The sequence below is a fragment of the Macrobrachium rosenbergii genome, chromosome 18, assembly GCF_040412425.1.
Source record: "Macrobrachium rosenbergii isolate ZJJX-2024 chromosome 18, ASM4041242v1, whole genome shotgun sequence".
NCBI classification, from domain to species: domain Eukaryota; kingdom Metazoa; phylum Arthropoda; class Malacostraca; order Decapoda; family Palaemonidae; genus Macrobrachium; species Macrobrachium rosenbergii.
The window spans coordinates 10074759-10098233 of NC_089758.1; the positions used below are offsets into that span (position 1 = coordinate 10074759).

General features: G+C 36.6%; 1 protein-coding gene across 9 annotated transcripts in view; it reads left to right on the forward strand.

Moving 5' to 3' along the window:
- The window catches only part of LOC136848092 (ATP-binding cassette sub-family C member 4-like), a 179253-nt gene that overhangs the window by 57482 nt on the left and 98296 nt on the right, over nucleotides 1-23475 (forward strand). For 2 of the 9 annotated variants that reach the window (XM_067120285.1, XM_067120286.1), the window contains exon 2: nucleotides 684-734. The exons of the other annotated variants lie outside the window; for them this stretch is intronic. The gene's annotated coding sequence lies outside the window, so the exon portion shown is untranslated. The remainder of the gene's footprint in view (nucleotides 1-683; nucleotides 735-23475) is intronic. 9 annotated transcript variants of the gene reach the window in all.

The window sequence follows — 23475 nt, forward strand, 5'->3', positions numbered from 1 at the left end:
GTTGTCATCTGAGGCCCCATCCCAAGGTTTAAAAGTGTGATGTATATGTATATTTATCTCTACATATATCTATTATACATGCACACAATTCACACGTCATGAAAATCGAGGGATGTAACCTTAAAGCCCCCGTTCCTTCATAAGGATTCCCCGTTAGGGGTTAGTGCCGCGTTGTGGGCATTATTTAAGGTTCTTTGCAGCGTCCCTTCGGTCCCTAGCTGCAACCCCTTTCGTTCCTTTTACTCTACCTCCGTTCATATTCTCTTTATTTCGTTTTTCTTTCCTCCTCTCCTAACAATTGATTCACGGTGCAACTGCGAGGTTTTCTTCCTGTTACACCTTTCATACCTTTTTACTGTCGGTTTCCGTTTCAGCGCTGAATGACCTCATAGGTCCCAGCGCTTGGGCTTTGTCCTAAATTCCGTATTTTATTCTGTTCCTTCATGAAGATCAGAGCCTCTTCCACATTTGTTAAGAAGGTTCCATGACTATTCTTAATCAGCCTTGGGCGTGTGTTGATTGCATTCAGTTTGATTCCCTGACTGGATAGACCAGAATTGTTTATACCTTAGGTCACGTATACATGTGTGTGAATTCCTCGTCCTAATTTAGGTGGCGGGTTGGATAACCATTTAAACAGGTATATTATTATTATAATTTATTCTTTTGTTTATTTTTTTCAGGTGAGTGATGATGTTGGAGTTGCACGTAGGTAGCCTGCAGCAGGAGCCGTAGTGAGTATTTTCAGGATTTATTTAAAACCTCCAGACTAAGGCAGGATCAATTATCGCTAAATCTGCACTGCCTTTGAGGAGATTACTGAATTATATTTGAAGCGTCTTCGTAAATTTCGGATGGAAGATGTTGTATGTTTTCATATTCGTTGGTGTTCTCTTATTGATTGGTGTTTTATGTTCTCTTACGGTCTCTGTTTTTATTTGCTCTTCTTCTGGTGTTTGTTTGTATTGTATCGCATTTTATCTTAATTTTGATTTTATGTTCTCGTGCCATTGATGTTTTACTGTATTACCGTATTTTATCTTATTTTTAGTGTTGTATGTTCTGTGCTTTGTTGATATTTTACCGAATATTTCTTATTTCTTTTTCACTATTTTGTGGTAGAATCGTTCTTTTTCTCATATTTTTACTTTTTCATTTGTGAACACTGACTCATTTGTTTGTTAATTTGTAACTTATGCTTAGAGCGGCATTTTCTTGGGATGTTTTTTTCACGTTGCAGTACAAGCAAGGTATGTTGGCACTTGCTTTAATCCCTGCTATTATAGATTATGGATTTAATGACACAGTTCATGACATGTAGGCGTATTTTGAGGTGCTAATGGGATTTTAATTTTTCTAAAATAAAATCTGTGTTTGTGCATATGTTTTAGGGGGAAGAGAGAGAGAGAGAGAGAGAGAGAGAGAGAGAGAGAGAGAGAGAGAGAGAGAGAGAGACTCCAGCACGTTATCAAGAGAAAGAATCATACATGTTACTGAGAGAAAGAGTTGGAAGATATTCTTTCTTGTTGATGAGAGAGAGAGAGAGAGAGAGAGAGAGAGAGAGAGAGAGAGGGGGGGAGGAAGGACTCCAACACCGTATCGAGAGAAAGAATCATTCTTGGTACTGAGAGAAATAGTTGGAAGATACTCTTTCCTGTTAATGAGAGAGAGAGAGACTCCAGCAGGTTATCGAGAGAAAGAATTATACATGGTACTGAGAGAAAAAGTTGGAAGGTATTCTTTCCTGTTAATGAGAGAGAGAGAGAGAGAGAGAGAGAGAGAGAGAGAGACCCTTTCCTCCCCTACTCATCAAGGCTTATTGCTCACTCTGGGAATTGAAGATAAAAGACAGACGCCTAAAGATGCCAAGGTTCCCCGGTGTCAGTCTCAATCATCACTTTGTGGGCTTTGGGATTTGTGTCAAATGAGGATCATTTTTGTGCTGGAGGGGCGCCTGTTCTTTGGTGTGCCTAGGCAACGTCTAGACCTTGTGCCTAGGTCTTCCGGTGAAGTTGCGATAAAAATATGGCTGCTTTTTGAGTGAGGTTCAGCATGGCTGGAGAATTTCAAAAGCATAATAATAATAATAATAATAATAATAATAATAATAATAATAATAATTAATAATAATATTAATTATTATTATTATTATTATTATTATTATTATTATTATTATTATTATTATTATTCAGAAGATAAACCCTTTTCATGTTGGACAAGCCTATGTGGGCGATTGTCTTGAAATTCTAACTTCCAAAGAATATGTTGTTCATTTAAAAGAAATTGCAGATAGAGGAGAAATACATAATCACAAGTTGAATTGTTTTAGGGAAGTAATGCATTACATCGCTTTAACTTTTGAGGTTCTAATTGCATGACATCCTCACCAGCGGATATGACTCTCTCTCTCTCTCTCTCTCTCTCACCTCCAGCTTCCGCCAGCTTCTCATATCTGAGATGAGGCACGTTTTCGTCCTTCTCAAAAGTATAATATTCCATCGGTACGACTTCCCTAGAACATGCAGTCCTCTGGACAGGTCCCCAAGGCCGCCTTCTCTGGTCGACTTCAAGAGCGTTAATCCTTTTGAGACGATTTGATTAATATTTAGTAGTCGTGGTTATTTTATACAGACAGAGGCCTGGTTTACCGAAAATGAGTTTTGTGCTTGGCGAGAGATGTCAGTTCATCTCTCAGTCTATATATATATATATATATATATATATATATATATATATATATATATATATATATATATATATATATATATGCTTATATATATATGTATATTTATATATATATATATATATATATATATATATATATATATATATATATATATATATATATATACATACATACATACATACATACATATATGTATGTGTGTACACATATATATATACATACATACACATACTAGCTGACCAACCCAGCGCTGTCCGGGAAAACTCTGAATGACAACTGATAAATATATATACATATATATATATATATATATATATATATATATATATATACATATATATATATATATATATACATATAACATACATGCACATACTAATGACCAACCCATCACTCTCTGCTCCTCTCTCTCTCTGAATGACAACTGATACACTCTCTCTCTCTCTCTCTCTCTCATTCCTATGGGTGCTGAACTGGGACTTAAAAGGCATCGGGAGTGTCACTGTTCATCTCGGCAACCTCGAAAACTATGGATTAGACACTAATGTCTGTCATTTTTTATATTTATTTTTCACCCCTTCTCACACCTCTTCCTATCGGGGCTGAACTTGGACTTAAAGGGTATCGGGAGTGCCATTATTCATGTCAGCGACCTCGAAAACTATGGATTAGACACTAATATCTGTCGTGTTTGGTTATTTTTACATGTCACCTCCCTCCCACCCCCACCCCCTATGGTGCCAGTGATGTCTTGCCCGACAGTCTTCTTTTCCAGATAGTAAGTCAGATGTATATTGAAATGAGGTATAATAAACCCATATAGTTTATTTAGTCACTAAGTCTGCAGGCAGAACCAGCCCCATTTCAGGGAAGCCCTTCCCACCCCCAACCCCCTTTGGTGCTAGTGAATTCTTACCCCTGAAGTATTCGTTTCTAGATAGTAAGTCATATGTATACCAAGTTTGGTTGAAGTTGCTCAATGCATTTCAGAGTTATGCTGGAACACACACACACACAGACGTACATACAGTACATACGTACGTACATCCATTTTTATATATATAAATATACATAATATATATGTATATGATATATATATAAATATACATATATATATATATATATATATATAATATATATATATATATATATATATATATACAATATGTATGTATATGTATATAAATATTTTATATACAAATAAATGTACATATGCATTTAGATATAAATATATATATATATGTATATATATAATATATATATATATATATATATATATATATATATATATATATATATATATATATATATATATATATATATTATTATTGCATCATGTCTGCGAGAGGAACCAGGTTCGATTCCTTGTTAAGGCCAGGTGGACGGGGCCGCTCCGTTAAAAGCCTATTGTGTCTCTGTTTACCTAAACTGCAAATGACGTACCAGGTAGCGAGACGACTCTGGTGTTTGCAATGGGGGTTAGATATAGGGCGTGGGAATAGCACCTTCATCCCAAAACTACCTGCTGAGAACAAGAAAGCTAATCGTTAATTGAATCGGGTGTATGGCGATATATACAGTATGTTAGAAATGATCAACACACAATCACGTGTGGAACAGAAATAAACTTCTGACTCACATCAGGATTGAACCCAGGTCTTTCAGTTGTGTGTGTGTATATATACTTATATATTATATTCTTGTTTGTGTGTGTGTGTCTGTGCTCGCGCTTGTGTACTCTTGAACATCGAAAATAGGTAAGAAAATAAGTTAGTGGTTTTCATCCCGCGATAAACGCGCCGGTTCGCTAATATCATATTAAAAGATCTAAACTCGGAAACAAGGAGAAATCCAGCTGTATACCGGGAAGCGATTAAATTGAAGGACTTTATAACCGGATAGATGGATCCCAGAGAGAGAGAGAGAGAGAGAGAGAGAGAGAGAGAGAGAGAGAGAGAGAGAGAGAGAGAGAGAAGAATTTGCGTTTGGAAACTGTAATCTTCCTCCTCAGGTGACCATTGACCTACAGATAATCGAGATAGACCCCTCCCCTCACTCCACCTTTCCCCCGATGTCCGCCATCTTGGTAGGTGGATTTGAGACAAGTTGGTTCGCTATCACCACCAATACATTATATGTCAATTATGTTGTGTCCGGTGATACATTTAGATTAATTGATATCTTCGTTGATCATTGCTGATATGGAGGAGTTGACGATAATGATTCATTGTCCATACAATGATATTTCGGTTTATGCCGAGATTTGGCCTGGCTAAAGGATGGTAGGTGGTTTATTAAGTCCTTTATTTTTGTTATTGAGAGGTTGTAATGATGTTTATTTTGAATCATCGAAAGAATCGTGTAATTGATGTATTTGCCTTTTTTTTTATTACCATGTGCAATTTTCATAACATTTGTCTCAAAAAAACTGCATTCAAATTGCCTTTCCTTAACGTAGGCATTGACACAGAAAAATTACACAGAAATTCATGTTTATGTTTACATTCTTACGTTAGCAAATGAATATGAGCAAATGTTATAGCGGTTTTATTGTCTTTTGTTATGAAGAACATGCAACACTGTTCATGGACACAAAACTGATTTTTTGTAGTGTTTCAAAATGCTCTCTTATCCGAAGAACTGTGCAATGGAGGCCCTGAGTAATGCGAAAACACTATCAAATTCGGGTAAGACCTCGCTCTCACCTCATTAATAGGGTGAAAATTGACTATTCGAATACGGGAAAGCAGGGATGGCCCGAGTGGGGGCGGGTGGTGGTCGGTTAACCCCCCCTCAATGTTAATTTTGAGATGGTAAAAAATGGGCAGTATTTGTTGTTTAAGTCACACCTGTATAGTGTGTGTGTATAATGTATATGTACATATGTACGTAAGAAATTAAGACTCGACTTATATGACACACTCACACACACACAAACACATACATAGGCCTTTTTTCTTTTTTTTCAGGTTAATAAACTATAATCTTTATTTTCTTTGCATTATAAAATACTCTCTTGGAAATATATTGTTGTTGTATAAGAATAAAAAATAACCATAAAACATTTGGTTTGTATATATAACATTACCTATAGGATATATATTGTATCTACAGTAGTACAACTTGATCAAAATATTACCAAATTGGTCAAAATTGTCTTTAAAGGTCAGATGGTTAAGTATACCTTAGTTTTACCTGACCATGAGCTAATTAACAGCCCATCTAGATTAGGGCTGGCCCGAAGGATTGGACTTATTTTACGTGACTAAGAACCAATTGGTTACCTAGCAACGGGACCTACAGCTTCTTGTGGAATCCGAACTACATTATAGCGAGAAATGAATTTCTGTCACCAGAAATAAATTCCTCTAATTCTTCATTATCCGGCTGGAGACTCGAACTCAGGCCTAACGAGTGCTAGTCAGATGGTCCTTAAGCCATCCTTGCGAGTTTGTTTAATTGCAACAGTTAAATGGACGTCGGGGAGGGAACAATAAAGACATTAGAGGATTTCGTATTTGCTTGGTGAATGTAAACATGTAGTAAATAACAAAAGTAATCACGTGGCAGACACAGACGCAGCTGCTTTCCATGCATGAGGGATTTAAGAGCGCCAAAACAGAATTTATTATTGCAGCAGCCCTAAGTTCTCTGAATGCGACCTTTGTGACACAACGATTCTGACAGAAAATGACAGGTTTGTTATTGAAGAATGTTTTGAGATGGGGAAAGTATAAATGATCGCAGTGTAACTCTCGTGGTACTCGAGCTCTGATGCTTTTGATTTTCATTTTTTTTTTTTTTTTAGTGCGGAGCACGTCACCCAAATATTGCCTAACAATAGGATAAATGGCAAGAACAGTGCGAGTGACGCGCTAGTAATTTGAGGCAGCGTCACGTGGGTGCCCTTGCATTCACCTTTCAGCATCTTCACTTGGGACTTCGTAAGAAAAGGCCAAAATGCTTAATTAGTTAGGCAAAATTGAAGCCACTTACATTCGGTAAGGGGTCGAACATCATGTTACTTTATCTCATTCTGAAAGTCGCCGTACGAATCTTTCATAATAATCCTTAGAACAATTGCTAAGATGGACACTATTTTTATTAGATCCTTGACGGTTTCTTGAGATGGCACAACTTGAAATGATGGTTCAATCATTAGTTTATTTAAATGATCGAGTTCAATCATTATATTATATATATATATATATATATATATATATATATATATATATATATGTGTGTGTGTGTGTGTGTGTGTGTGTGTGTATGTGTGTGTTGTTGGTCTTTATTAGCAATAATAGCAGTATGTGTGTGTGGTGTAAGGATGTTTCAGGTCCGTGTGTTGGTAACAGAGGGGTAAGGATGTTTCAGTATAGAGCAGGGGTACAGGGAGGGATAGGGAATGTTTTGAATACGATATGCAATATTTCCTTGATCTTCTGAAAATGCTGCATCTCTCTCTCTCTCTCTCTCTCTCTCTCTCTCTCTCTCTCTCTCTCTCTCTCTCTCTCTCTCTCACACAGCTTTGTTAAACGAATGATAGATGGAGGAACCGTGGAAAATTTCTCACAAGACTGAAAACTGTATTGTTAGATTGTGTAACTATGACCGAATATTTTAGTACTGTCAGCATATTTCCATGTTTTTAACCTCCCCGAATTTTTATGTTCCCGTTGTAGATGAAAGGCTTTCCGTAATAATGATGTTATTTTGTTAAAAAGGAAGTTTCCTTAATTCACGATGCAATGAAACATTTGTAAATTCTCTGTTATTATTATTATTATTATTATTATTATTATTATTATTATTATTATTATTATTATTATTGTAGAAGAAATAGTAGTACATTTTAGCATACACTCGTGTGTAAAAGCCAACCCAAATTATGATGAACTAAATACTCACAAACGTTAGCAACATTGAAGCCAACCTCTCATGCTTTCGTCAACGAACAAGGAGTGTGAAAGATTGAAATTTGATCATTGATGGAGGCTATTGACTGGCCTCTATTTAGGTTTCTAGTATCCTGTGGACACTGACACCTATGCGCGCCAAAACGCGCGCTGTCTTACCAGCCTGGGCAAGAAACTGAGAAGGGCGTTACCAGATAGTATTAACCGGTTAATTAGCCTACGTACTTGGTATTCCGGTATGCAACATCTTCAGGAACTACCCCTTTTAAGGGGAAAAAGTTAAGTATATCTTAGTTTAACCAGACCACTGAGCTGATTAACAGCTCTCCTAGGGCTGGCCCGAAGGATTAGATTTATTTTTACGTGGCTAAGAACCAACTGGTTACCTAGCAACGGGACCTACAGCTTATTGTGGAATCCGAACCACATTATAGCGAGAAATGAACTTCTATCACCAGAAACAGATTCCTCTTGTTCTTCACTGGCCGGTCGGAGATTCGAACTCGCGACCAACAGAGTGGTAGCTGAGAACGGAACCCGCTCACCCAGCGAGGAACTAAAAGGGAAAAGATGTATGTATAATATATATATATATATATATATATATATATATATATATATATATATGTGTGTGTGTGTGTGTATAAGTTATAAATGTATATTAATATATGAAATGGTAAAATAATGAAAAGCTGAACAATACACATTTATCAACAAGTTACTTAACATCACCTTGAAAAATAATTCGTATCTGTAAAAGTCACCCAAATTTACTCAAGATTAAAATTTTTGCCGTTATGTAAAATATCATTTAGAAGATAGTATAGAACTATTCATGCCAAATTGTTAATTTCACCAGTTTCAATTTGCATACATACTATACATATATATATATATATATATATATATATATATATATATATATATATATATATATATATATATATATATGTGTGTGTGTGTGTGTGTGTGTACTATCTTGTGAATAATATTTTACAATAACGACAGTGAATTAATCCTGAGTAAATTAATTTGACTGACTTTTAGAGATACGAATTATTTTTCAAGGTGATGTTTAGTAACTAATCGTTGATAAATGTGTATCGTTCCGCTTTTCATTACTTTACCATTTTATATATTAACCTGATGCAGAACGAAAAAAAGCTGATCATCCCTACTTAGAGCACATTTGGGGAAAAAGAGAGAGTATACTTATGCATGTTTTAACAATGGTTTGGGTTTGACGCCTGTGAAGTGAGGATTACCTTTCCGAATCCCTTGCGTTTTGATGGTATACATTTTGAAGGAGCAGTGACGACTTAGTTCTGCTGCTTTCCTTTTCTACACTGTTAATGTGTCTACCTTAGTTGTGATCTACATCGGTCGACTACCAACTAGGTAATTAATTTTAGTGAACTCTCCAATTTCTCCCTCTTTGTCCACTTGGAGAGAGAGAGAGAGAATAGCATCGGGTATGAACACAAGTCATTCTTGATCGAACGGCTGAAATGACAGAAGAGACAAAGGCATGTTATGCAATGAAAATTCGTAGCGTCTGTTGGCGGAGTCTTACGTCACTCGAGTGCCGTTGGGCCGCTGTCAGCATCTCTCATTATGTATGAACACCGAAGATTTATACTATCCCCCTCGTTCTTTAGCCTCAGTAAGTCCCTTTGGGTTACGAAAGACTTGACCTTGGAGTTAATGACGACCTCGAGGAAGAATTGCAGGCGGAGGAGAAGGGGGAGTGGCAAGATGGCGATCGGAGGGCAACAGCACAAAGACCAGCCAGTGAGAAAGTGTCCGACGACAGGCTTCCAAGAAGTCTTTCTATGAATCCAGATCTCATCACTTTTGGAAGTGGTCGGAGTGGGCGTTGGGGTAGCAAGATGAAGGTTTATGAGGACAAAAAAACGAAGAATGAATAAATGGTTAAATTAAGGAATGGTAACCCGAGGTCGGTGGTTGAGAAAGGTTTGTGCAATGCCTTTATGTACCATCAGCAGAGAACTGGCCCCGCGTTAAAATGACCGCATAGTTATACCCCACGACGTTATGGGTTGAGAATTACTTTTTGTACTTTTGTTTTTCTGTGAATGGCTTCCGCTGTATTGCAGAAGAGTATTTTCTGTGTGTTTATTAAATCACATTGAGACCGGGAAGTTCAGGCATCGGCCCGCTGTCTTGAACATTACAGCTTTGTTGCCTCATGCCTGTTTTTGAGTCTCGGAGTTGTTTGATTTCATTCGATTCAGGACATGATTGAGAGAGAGAGAGAGAGAGAGAGAGAGAGAGAGAGAGAGAGAGAGAGAGAGAGAGAGAGAGAGAGAGAGGGCGGGGGTTGGTGTGGGTTGCTGACGGGTTGGGGGTCCGCTTGCTACCATGAATTATCATAGAACTGTTTAAACTCAACCGTGATTAAGATGACGAGCAATTTAGTCCTATTTGCGAGCCACTGTGAAATCTCTCACGGAATGTCTTGTTGTATAATGCTTAGTTTATAGGTTCTTTTGTTTATTGTTCATGTCACACAACGTATTAAAAAGTAGTGATGGGTTTTGAAATTCCTTTAAGACGGTGGTTCTCAACATTTTTTGGCCCATGCATCCTTTCACCATATGTCAGAATGGCAATTCTCCCCCCGCCCCCCTTTCCAAAATTGTCTGCCTCGAAATGTATAATGTTTTTTCAGTTTAACTGCCAGATCTCGCTGTCGTCATTGGCACATGCCAACAGGAGACTTTCCTAAAACCTCAATTAGCCCTCCTCTGTATTCCAAATAATATGTAACAAAATACTAACACAAAAACACAGGTTAGCGCAGAGAAAGCCTAGCGTGGCCTCTCAGTAGTGCGACCGATGCGCACTGCGTTTTGTGTGGTCCTAGAGCCAGTTTGAGCCTGCCAATCTGTGGTCACAATTCTCCCCCCCCCTCGAAACTATGACATTCCCCTCCCCAGAGAGGAATTCCCCCCTTGTTGAGAACCACTGGAAAGAGTTGATTAATTCGAAATGAGTCTAAACCCGGACTCTTGATGTTTTTACTTCTAGTTACTTTGTAGGAGGGTGAGAGCTCTCCAGTATTTTGTAGCATTTGCTATATTATTGTAGGTTTCCTGGAAACATAAATAATTTTCCTGTTTGTCCTTATAATTTTTATACAAAATTTATATTAGATATTGCATTTTACTCTAAAATTTAGTATTTATTTTCTTTTCGTTACATTTCCATATATTAGTAAATCGTTGTCTTTTTCCGGCTATGCCCCAAAATTTGAAATGCTTTGCTGTGTAATTATCTGAAGAAACTAAATTTGGGAAATCACCTCACAAAGGAATTTTGAAGTGATGTTCAAGTTGGGGGGTTTTTATAGAAGAATTTGGACATTTTTCATTATGGTCCGTTAAGTTAAGTATACCTTAGTTTAACCAGACCACTGAGCTGATTAACAGCTCTCCAAGGTGGGGCTGGCCCGAAGGATTAGATTTATTTTACGTGGCTAAGAACCAATTGGTTACTTAGCAACGGGACCTACAGCTTATTGTGGAGTCCGAATCACATTATAGCGAGAAATGAATTTCTATCACCAGAAATGAATTCCTGTAATTCTTCATTGGCCGGTCGGAGATTCGAACGCGGGCCCAGCAGAGTGCTAGCCGAGAACGATACCCACCCGTCCGATGAGGAACCATTATGGTCCGTTACTGGATCCTTAGTCGGGTTTGAGGAATCTCTATTTATTTATTTATTTATTTATTTATTTATTTATTTATTTATTTATTTATTTATTTATTTATTTATTTATTTATTTATTTATTTATTCGCTTATTTGTTTATTTACTTTTGTAAAGAGACCGAGACGAGTATAGTGGACCGAAGCAAGATGCGCCCTGTGTAAACGGACATAATTTTTTTTTAATCGGAGGCCTATGGGACTGGCAACCTAATGTGCCAATTTAGCCGAGGCCCAAAGAAGACAAGATTAAGGGGCAAGGAAACTTAGGGGCTTTACACACACGGCGAAATGGTTGACCGGCCTCATGGGTAATAGAGAAAGCGGGAGCAAGTGCGGAGTTCCAGAGGTTTGCAGGAAAGTGTGTGTGTCACTAGCGGGTCGGGGGATGGGGAGGGGGGTGAGTGGGGGCCACCTGGGTACGTGCCCCACCCCCATGAAAAATGAGAACATAATAATACTGAAGATTTAGATAATAATAACGCAAATGAGAAATATAAAAATGGGAAAAAATTAAAAAATCTATTATAGAAATAGTAAAAGAGAGAGAGAGAGAGAGAGAGAGAGAGAGAGAGAGAGAGAGAGAGAGAGAGAGAGAGAGAGAGAGAGAGAGAGAGAAGAGAATATATATAATATGAAAATTGTTGCCACCCCAAGAAATTTTTCTGGATCCGCTAGTGGTGTGTGTGTGTGTGTTTGCTTTCAGGAAGACAGTAAGCGTTTTGTTTTTAAAAATACAGATTTGTTGTAAAGGGAACTTGAAAAATGAAAACGAAACCATGATATTTACACTGGATAACTGATATTTATAATGAGTATTTGGTGCTTACAGTGAACTTGAATCGTTGAAATGAATAGAATACTTTTTGCTGGCATTCCTCGAGAACAGTAGGTTATGCATGCATGTATGCATAAGCTTTGTTCATTCAGGGTCTAACATGCAAATACCCAAAATAACTTCACCGAAGACTCAGATAACTTCATTGAAGAGTCAAAGAACTTTACCGAACTCAGATCACTTCGCTATTCTCAAATAACTCAAGTGAACTTAAATAACTTCACTGAATTCAAATAACTCCACAGAATACTCTGTTTCACTGAACTCAAATGACTCCACTGAAGATTATACTCAAATAACTTTACTATATACTCAAATAACTTCACTGAATACTCAAATAAGTTCACTTGAAAATACTCAGATACTGTAAGTTCACTTCAGACCAATTAAGTTCACTTCAGACTCAACTAAACTGAATACTCAAAAAACTCTACTGAGAGAGAGAGAGAGAGAGAGAGAGAGAGAGAGAGAGAGAGAGAGAGAGAGAGAGAGAGAGAGAGCTGATAGTCAAGAGATACAAGTAATTCCCCAGCCTTTATGCACTGGTAACAGCACTGATCACAACGGTATTTTATAACAACTTGTATCAGAACAAAATCATTTCAGGAGTCATGTCCACTGTTGTGTCCCAAAAAGTCATGTCGTGGAAACTGTTAATGCTCGTTTATGACACATTCTGTTAAATGATACGTATTGTTAAGCGCGATCTCGTGGGCGCCTTGAAATTGAAGCAGAAAATGTCGTGCCTTTTTTTTTTTAGAATCACTGCCAGACGTGTGAGAAACTTTTTATTTTCTTTATTGTCTGTAGAATTTTGTTGCTGATGTGTAATGCTGCAAATTGTTGTAATCGAATACCCAATTTATAAGATTTTATTATCAATTATTGTTTAATCTTGCAGTGTCTGTAATTATTAGGATAATTGCAAACATTAAAATCAGGCAATTGAGGTCTTTGAATGAGGATCTTCGACGATCAGTGTTGCTTGTCAGAGTTTGAATGAGACACACTCTCTCTCTCTCTCTCTTTCTCTCTCGTTTGCACCATTCTCAAGTAGGGAGTAATTAGTTCAAGACATGTTCTTTGTTGTAATTTTAAGAGAACTCGCACCATGGTCTGGCCACTTGAAAAGATAAGTCGTGGTCATTGAAGTTGTCTCAAGGTCTGTGACCGGCAGAAGTCAATCTCCCCTCCCCGCCCCTTCCCTCCCCCACCCCGTCATTTCTCATCCTTCCACCCTTCTGTTTTTCAGGAATGGGTAATTACTTATAGTAGGTGGAATTTGCGATTTATCTGCTGGTGATGTGACAGGGAAATATTGGATTGGTATTCATACCTAATGAGCTTACAAGTGTACGTGTTATAGTTGGAACTAAAGACAAAAGAATGCACGCGCGTGCGCATATAGGGAAAACACACATATGCATATATACATATGCACACGACACACACACATATAAATAAATATATATATATATATATATATATATATATATATATATATATATATATATATATATATATATATATATATAATATATATATATCATAATGGTAAGTGCCATTTAAAACATAGGTATATGTTTTATCTCCCTTTTAAAAGCTTTAATTTTGGGGAACAGAGTGCGAAGAAAAAAAATCCGCATCATCATTTCTTCAGATTCGTATTGCTCAGCATTTTTGTTATAACTATGATCTCTTGTTCCAGAGAGCAGTGGGTTTGTGTGTGTGTGTGTGTGTTTTGTTTTTCGGTGTTTTTGCTGTTTTTTCAAGCTGGTAGAAAAGCGCTGTTCAATAGCCAGCTACTCCCGGGGCCATTCAACTCTAGGAAGTGAGTGGTTAACATCACGTGTGGACTGTTCTTGGATAATTTTTCTTGGAAGGATAGCTCTCTCTCTCTCTCTCTCTCTCTCTCTCTCTCTCTCTCTCTCTCTCTCTCTCTCTCTCTCACACACACACACACACACACACACACACACACACACACAAACGAAAGGTTTTATAAAAATTTACACTAACGACGAGTGCTCATTTCTTCCCTTAACAAGAATACTTTTATCTCTCTCTGCAGTAATTCAAAGAATTTAAATATACATATATATATATATATATATATATATATATATATATATATATATATATATGTATATATTTGTGTACATATATATCTGTTAGCATTTTGATTACTGCTGAGGCAATTGCTAGGAATAGTGAGGTTTTTTTACCTCATAAATTATATTTCATAGCCTGACGCACGTACTTTCGGATATCAGTTACAGGCGCGCGACGATAACCACCGTACCCTGCAAACCTTGGCTGGATTTGTCTTGACCGCGACGCGTGCGTCACACCTCTCTCGTCTGGATTAGTCTGAAACTGCAGAGCGCAGTGTCCTGCCTGAAATGAACGATTAGCGGCCGTGGGTATTCGCTGAGTCAAATGCAAGAGGTGCTATTTCTAGCGCTTTCCGCTGAGGAGTCGTTCGCTTCTTGGTTGTTGCCTGGTGCGCGTGGTGAGACAGCTCAGCAGGAAACTTGTCTGGTGGAGGTTTCTGTTGAGTTTGTATGGTTAAGGGCTTTCTCATTTTGCTGTGGTGTTTGTCTGTTTATTTGTTGTTTTACACCTTTTCCTATTATTTAATTTATTTTTTAAAATGGCATGTGCTTTATATACATAAATAAATGATGGCGGTGAAGGGGTATTGTGAAGGAAGGGCCCTGCATATCTAGGAAACATGACAAGTAAGCGCAAGGTAGAGGTCAAAGTAGCAGTTTGTAGGAGATTCGACATCCTGCTGGTGAGACTTCTGTGAAGCAGGGTCTCTTGAGAGTACCAGTAATCCCACAGGAGGCCCAAGCCTGCTCTTTCCGTGTTTAAAACGGCCATCATGACTCGCCATCGTTGCCACATAGAAGTGGGAAAAGATGTAGAGAAAGAGCGTCGTGAATCACCCTGAGCAAATTGATCTCGGCTTATTATTTGCTCACGAAGTAGGCTGATAGTTACTGGCAAGCTTAGTATAAACGGACCTTGGTTACTGGGAAAATATTCATGCTCCTTCGTATTTCTGGCAAATCAAAGATATCACTAATACTTTAGTACTATTCATGACGAGGTCATTTCTTATTTTACATAGAGGGATGATTTTCGTGTTTTAGCCACAGTTAACTTTCTTAGTCCAATAAAAAAAACCGCTCGGTTATGGAATACCATGGGTATTAGCGTAGATGAGTCTCGTTTATAAATCCAGCTAAATTTGATAACATATTTATCATTACTGATGCTCCTTGAATGCCGGGCGGTTTCATAGCTTCAGAAAATGACTATGTGCACGGCGCGTCAACAAGGGAATGAGAAAGTGACGTACTCAGATTGGAAACATTATTGCTCTGGTCAGTGATGTCATTTCTTGTTTTGTTCGGCTGTACAGTTTTACATAACGAAATTGGCAGTTATACTACAAAAACTAAATTATCAGTGAATAAATAATGTTTTCCCATCATGTGTATGTATACATTTATCGCTGTTTATATACAAAAATTAAAGATTTTGTAAAATACTGTAAATAAGGTTAACTTAAATTGTAAACTCGTTTTCTTTGCCATTTTGTTTAAAACTGTTGTTAATATTCTGTCTAAAAGTTATTCTGTCATATGTGAAAATCTCCGAATATGAGGGCAGTTCAGTTCATAGATATAACCTGAATCGTTTCACGACACAGAGACGTTAATTCACCCAGACTTCCTCGTTTTATCCTTTCTCGAAATAATTCACCCTCCTTTCATAGAGTTTCCGTTTTCTGAAGGTGTAGCGCCGAATGACGAAGCTCAGTCAGTCATCTAATAAGGCTGTCGACAGGGAATTTAAGCTTATGTATAGGAATGGCAGTTGCTGACATGGCGTCTTTGTCCGCAGGCATCTCTTGATTGTAAATTTATCGTCGAAAAGGTGGAAGGGATTAAAAATAGTTTGCACTCTTCCTCAAGCGAGCTCGAAGTTGAAAGGCAGTATGACTTGCGCACGTGCTCCGGCATCGTGCCGGCAAATTTTGCGCCAGGTAGCTAACGTCGAAGAATTCAAGTCAAGATCTAGACTTTGACCAGTATTAGCTCCTTGGTGCGAAGGTTGGCTGATCCCAAATGGCACCGCCTTGTGAAGTGAAGGGTGATGATATGAATTTAATGTTGGCAATCTTTTGTAAATAAGACGCTTCCGTGATAATTGTTGAGATCTTATGTAAATAAGACTTTTCCGTAATAATCGTTATGCTTTGATAGAGGTAGCATGTTGGTGTGTTCTTTGATAGTATTTATTTCTGTCGGTATTTTAGATATTAGAAGTAAGTTATTTTTTTTGCAGCACAAAAAGCAGTTTATAGAGATACTGTAATTTAATCGGTCTAACAAATGTTATTATTGTATGCACATTTAAGCCTTTTAGTTTCAAGTTTCGATTGTTGGGGATTCTTCACTTTTGTACTGCAGGGTTATAACTTCATATATATATATATATATATATATATATATATATATATATATATATATATATATATATATATGTATGTATGTATGTATGTATGTATATACATGTCCAGTTGTAAGAAGCTCCTGGTTGAAATGTCTATGCGGCATGCGTAAAAGTTATTCAGCGTAGGAATTCACCCGGCAGTTCGAGAGGACTCGAGATAAAAGTAGTCGGCAGTTGCTTGGTATCAGTCAGTTTCGAGTAGTGTGCAAAGTGAAATCAGATTCCGACCACGAGGAAATTCGTTTTTGTTGGAGAAGCGACTCTCGTTTTCTTCACATTGGGTCTCTTGGTTGATCCAAGTTACGGTTCGAGTACCAGTTGTTATTTACATAATTATATATACATATATATATATATATATATATATATATATATATATATATATATATATATGAGTATGTTTGTATATATATGTATAGTGTATATATATTATATAGATGTATATATATATAGTATATATATATAGTATATATATACACATATACACACACACACTATATATATACTAGGAAAATTTTAGATGGGGCATATTATATTATTTTTCATATTTATTTATATATTATATATATATATATATATATTTTTTATATTTATTTATATATATATATATATATATATATATATATATATATATATATAAGTAGAAATTATGAAATGAACAGCAATTGCCTGTCCTATCAGGAAATACCGAATCCACTATTATTATCGTTAAGATTAATGTTATTATTTTTTCACAAAATTATATTTCTATAATAGTTTTTTATTTTTTTCCCATTTTTATACCTCACAGGTATGTTGTTATTATCTAAATGTTCAATGTTATTATTTTGTCGCTATTATTCATGGGGGGGCCACGTGTCCAGGTGCCCACTGGATCCGCTAGTGTATAAATATATATATATATATATATATATATATATATATATATATATATATATATATATATATATATATATATAATGCAGGTAGTTGGTAGTTGCTAAAAACTAGAACAAAATTAATATCCAAATCAGGGGAGGAGAAGACATATCCCAGACTTTTTTAATGTGGTTTATTAAAAACTTATGGCACAACGTTTCAAGAGTAGCGTCTCATTCTCTAGGTAAAAAGGAACCCGCATAAAATTAATATTAGTATTCATTGATTAAAACTTTAACTTGTTTTATTCAATTAATACTAATAATAATTTTACGCTGATTCCGATATATATATATATATAAATATATATATATATATATATATATATATATATATATATATATATATATATATATATATATGTATGTATGTATGTATGTATATATATCGGGAATCAGCGTAAAATTATTATTAGTATTAATTGATTAATATAAGATAAAGTTTTAATCAATGAATACTAATATTAATTTTATGCTGGTTCCTTTTACTTAGTGAATGAGACGCTATTCTGAAACACACACACACACACACACACGCACACACACACACACACACACACACACACACACACACACACACACACACACACATATATATATATATATATATATATATATATATATATATATATATATATATCTATATATATTTTTATATTTAATGTGTACAAGTAGGGATAGAGTATTATTTAGCATATGCATATTATACGCAAAAACACACACACACCAAAACCCTAAAAGCATGAACTTTATAGGCAGAAGGCAGGCAGCTTGCAAGCAGTATTTACTGTTTATCACAGCTGTCTGTCAAGATAGTTATTTCAGTTGTGACCAAGAAATATAGAGTCACGGTGGCAGCTGAATCACCAAAAGGCAATTAAAATGCCCTGACGGCCTGGCATGCAACGATGCAACCATCTCATGTTATGAACGCGTTCCTTTTTAGACAAGCATCACGTTAGGCCAATTGCTTTTATGGGGTGCGTTTTGATATGAAGTCATCTCACAGGGGACGAAGATAGAATAAGAAAGGTGATTTACCGCGCAGGTTCCCTAGACGACGGCTGTGTCCGATGACGTCACGTGGTACACAGTGCTGGCGCCTCTTTGAATTTATAACATGGTTTTTATGACTTGTGTTGGTTCCTTTTACTGTACCTCCATTCATATTCTCTTCTTCTCTCTTACTTTCCACCCTCTCCTAACAAGTGATTCATAGTGCAACTGTGATGTTTTCCTCTTGTTACACCTTTCATGCTTTCTACTGTCAGTTTCCGTTTCAGTGCTGAATGACCTCATACATAGGTCCCAGCGCTTGGTCCTTGGCCCAAAATTTATATTCTATTCTGATCTGTTCATCTTGATTTACCCATAAAATACAAATACAATACACGTAATGAAAACCAAAATTAATGTAAGTTCATTTAAGAAATATATAGATGCTTCATTTGCGATATTTCATTGTAACATACATTGCGTATGACTGTAGGCATTACTGTAGGTGTTTGAAGCACACCTTCGGCCTCTAGCTGCACCCATTTTTGTCCTTTTTCTTTACCTCCATTCCTACTTTCTTTATCCAGTCTTGTTATCCAACCTCTCTAACTATCAATGTAGAGTTTTATCCCGGTTTCTCCTTTAGATCTTTGTACTTCATCTCATTTATTTTCTGGATCTCTTTATTTTGCTGTCCAACCTAATTCCCTCTTTCCCTGTCTTAAATTCTGAATGGCCGAAAGTGCCCAGTGCTTGCCTTGACAGCCTAAATTTCATAAACTCTCTCTCTCTCTCTCTCTCTCTCTCTCTCTCTCTCTCTCTCTCTCTCTCTCTGTTTGTATGTTAACTAATATATTCCCTCCCCGCACTAATAATAACAGTAGTCGTATTCACTTGCATGAAAAACCTTCTGGAAACAGTGTCCTCGCTCTTGGCATAGGCTGAATAGGCCTGTCATCTTCCTCTTTCTAGACCTCCACCCACAAATAATACACCTACTTCATACACATAAAAAAAGTTTTGTTCTCTCTCTCTCTCTCTCTCTCTCTCTCTCTCTCTCTCTCTCTCTCTCTCTCTCTCTCTCTCTCATGTGTTAACTAGCCTTTTCCCCTTTGCAGTTAATCTGAGCTAACACTTAGACCTGTCCTCCAGTCTTAACCAGTAACCAGTCTCACGCGGTTTTCTTACATTAGGAATCGAGTGAATTATATTTTTTATTTATTTTTTCTCCCTCTTTTGAGGTTCATGTTATGACTTCCTACATACGCTTAATCACTTCTTACATTGTTCATGATCCCTTGGGAAGTGGTGTAAGTTCAACTTTTTCACCACCAGCACTGTCTTTTTGCAGTTTAAGGCAACCATAAATAACTTTATTATCATGGTAGTCACGTAACGAACCTTGGCAACGTCGACACTTGCAAAATTGAGATGTATACTGATTCAGTGGCTGAGCGGATATGCATCACGTGACGTCATGTGCAGAATAGAAAACGGAGACTCTGCGTAATTAACCTTACCATGATTTGTATGATTGGTTTGTGAACAGAGACGGGCAATGTCAGCCACGTGGAGAAAAATTTCTCCTGGATTTTTTATTTTTTATGTATTTTTTTTATTTATTTATTATTTTTTGGCATTTCCTTCGCTGTAAAATTTTCTAGATATTAACGGCTACGCTTATAAGCTAAAAAGAGACTAGAGTGCTACTTAAACAGCTGCTTAAATAGCTATGCACCACTGCCTTAATTCTTCTTAATCATTTTGCTTTTATATTTACATTTTTTTTATTTCCGCTTCTCTTTCTCTCTCTCACTTTCTATGCACACATTCGTAACGATCGAGCAAATACTGTCGTAAACTCAGTGAAGCCTCCGTAAAATATAGACTGGATTTATGTGAAAAAAATTAATTTTATGGTGTTATTAAAATGTATTATGATTAATTATGATTGACCGATAACCCTTCAGTTTCATACATCGTCAGTTAATTCCAGAAGCGTATCGTCATGTAATAAGGAATACATAAAAAAATAAACTTTTGTAAACCCTTCTTAAGACACGTCAGTCTAATTGGATGGAGTGGCCCTATACCCCGGAAGAGAGAACGCGTCGTAATTAAGGGTTGTGATGTTCAGTTGTTTTTTTGTGGCTGAGCCAAAAGTGCTAAGGGTGAGGACGGCCGAAGGCCACTGCTGTATTTCGGGAGGGGATGGGTCAACCTTCCTGTGGTCAAAATATCGGTATGATGCAGTTTCTTTTATTATTATTTATTATTATTATTACAAGCTCGCTGGAGCGCTACGCACGCTGAACCCGGCGCTGCTGTCTCCGCTACCCTCCCGATCCCCTACCTACCACGCCCCCCACCCGGGGCGGACAAACAGGTTTGCAGGAGGAGGGTAGATGTCTCCCCTACCCTCCCAGTCCCCTACCTACCCCGCCCCCACTCTGGGCGGATTAACCGGTTTTCATGGGGTGGGTGGCTGTGTCATCTCTCCCCTACTGTCACCCGGGGGAGGACAAACAAGATCCACTCAGATTTTATTATTATTATTATTATTATTATTATTATTATTATTATTATTATTATTATTATTATTATTATTATTGTGGAAGGAGTCCCTCTTGTAGAGAGTCTTCTCTATTCTTACATTCTCGTCTGCAGGAAGGTGGTATAATAAATTTCCAAAGGACATGGAAAGATATTCTGCTTTCGTTGTTTTGTTTACTCTTACGCCTCGTTTGTATTATTATTATTATTATTATTATTATTATTATTATTATTATTATTATTATTATTATTTCATAGTAATTAGATTTATTTTGTAACATTTCTATTTTACAGGGGTCTGATTTGGGCGGCAACAGGTCACTGTTTAAGAGCCACTTTAATAGCTGAGTTAGGGTCGTGTAATGACCTCCGTGTTTTTTTAATTAATGTATATTCTACGTTCCAGTCAGTTACATTATTATGTATCAGTGTCACAGCTGCATTTTGTTATACATATGTGTGTGTATATATATATATATATATATATATATATATATATATATATATATATATATATATATATATATATATATATATAATGTACGTACAGTATGTATGTATATATGGAGAGAGAGAGAGAGAGAGAGAGAGAGAGAGAGAGAGAGAGAGAGAGAGAGAGAGAGAGAGAGGTAGTGTTAAAATATGAACTGTATTTCTGTATACGTAGAATTTCAGTTAGTGTAAAAAAAAAAAAGCTGAAATCCCCTCTCCATATCAAAAGAAAAAGTTTCTTGTGTTTTCTAAGATGATGGCTTGCGGCCCCGTTCATTGTATTTGGCTTTTGTAGTAATTCAACTTTTGATAAGTACTCGCGCACACTTCCTCATTCACTGACTCTTAAATGTCGTAGGGTCGACGTGTTCTCACCGATATTAATCACGTTTTTTTAGCAATCGCAGTTTTACATCTGTAAAAGTGGAAGAAAAAACCCTTTTGTCCTTGTGGAACACCGTTATTGATAATGGATTTGCCCGAGGTGTAATGAATATGCCTATTGTGCACTTTTTAACAGAAACTTGCTTATTTCACGTTAAGATTTTTTATCGCGTCAGTCATTTATGGCTCCAAGATCCTTTGTTCCAGTACTTGTCAGTCTGGGAGATTAAGAGAGATTTTTTTCTTAACCATTGATGACTCAATTCTGGATCCTAACGAAGCTGCTTCCCTTTATACAGGTACATTAGCCTATATATGCATATACTGTATATATGTATATAATTTATAATGATTCTCTTTTGTATATATATATATATATATATATATAAATATATACGTGTAACACTCTTATATTCACAAATGTCAAGCCACAAATATATTTTAGCATCGAATTCGCCACTATACCTTGCGAAGATAAACGTTGACACATCCGCGTGTGATCGTGAGATGTGTATTTTTATTAAGGAAATTTCTTGTGTCATTTCCCTCTTAATATGTAAGCTGCCGGGCAATAATCGTGCTGAAGTAATCATGCAGACACGCTTGCCCGAGGAAGAGTGAAATTTCTAGATAATACGTATGAAAAGACCAGTTATAGTGAAAGTCAGTTTGGTTGCATTCCACGTGGAGCGATGCCCGCAATGTAAACAATCGGTGATGATTGGAGCTGCCAGACGGATGATTCATGCGAATGTATTTTGAATTGATGAGCTAACTGATGAAATTGCATTAACTTTGAGAGTTTTGAAGGATGACTCTTTATTCTTACAAAACGGAAATGTCAAAACTCGCGTATGTTACTTTCCGTGTGAAAGAATCAGTGTTCCATTTGCCTTGCAGCGAAAACGGAAAGACGGAAAGGATACGAAAAAATAGTTAATAGTTACACTTATTGTTACAGGAAATTTCAGGTACCTATCTTTGTGTGCAGATCGCTTCTCCCAGATTACGACTGTGGTAATTTAGTAATACAAACGTCCACCTTTCTCTTACGATCCTGTTTACAGAACAATCCTAGTCGAGACACCTTCCCGTCAAAGAAAAACAGGTTTGTGAATGAACTTTAAAAGAGTTGATGAGTTAGGTGTTCTTTCCCATGAACGTAGGAAGACTTGGGGAAAAGTATTCTTTCCCACGAACGTAATACGGAAATATGAAGTGTATAAAATTTTATTAGTTCGGTTGTGACGTTGTAGGTCACTGTAAGTTTCGGTGAAGTAAAAAACTAGCGATTTGTACGTTCATTTATTGCGTTATATCCAGTACCGTTTCGTCACGATGTTATAGCGGCGTTTTGCGTCCATTTCGAGGACAATTGACTCATTTTGTCCTCATACCTTCTGTAACCTTGGCTCAGTAATGTACCGGTATTT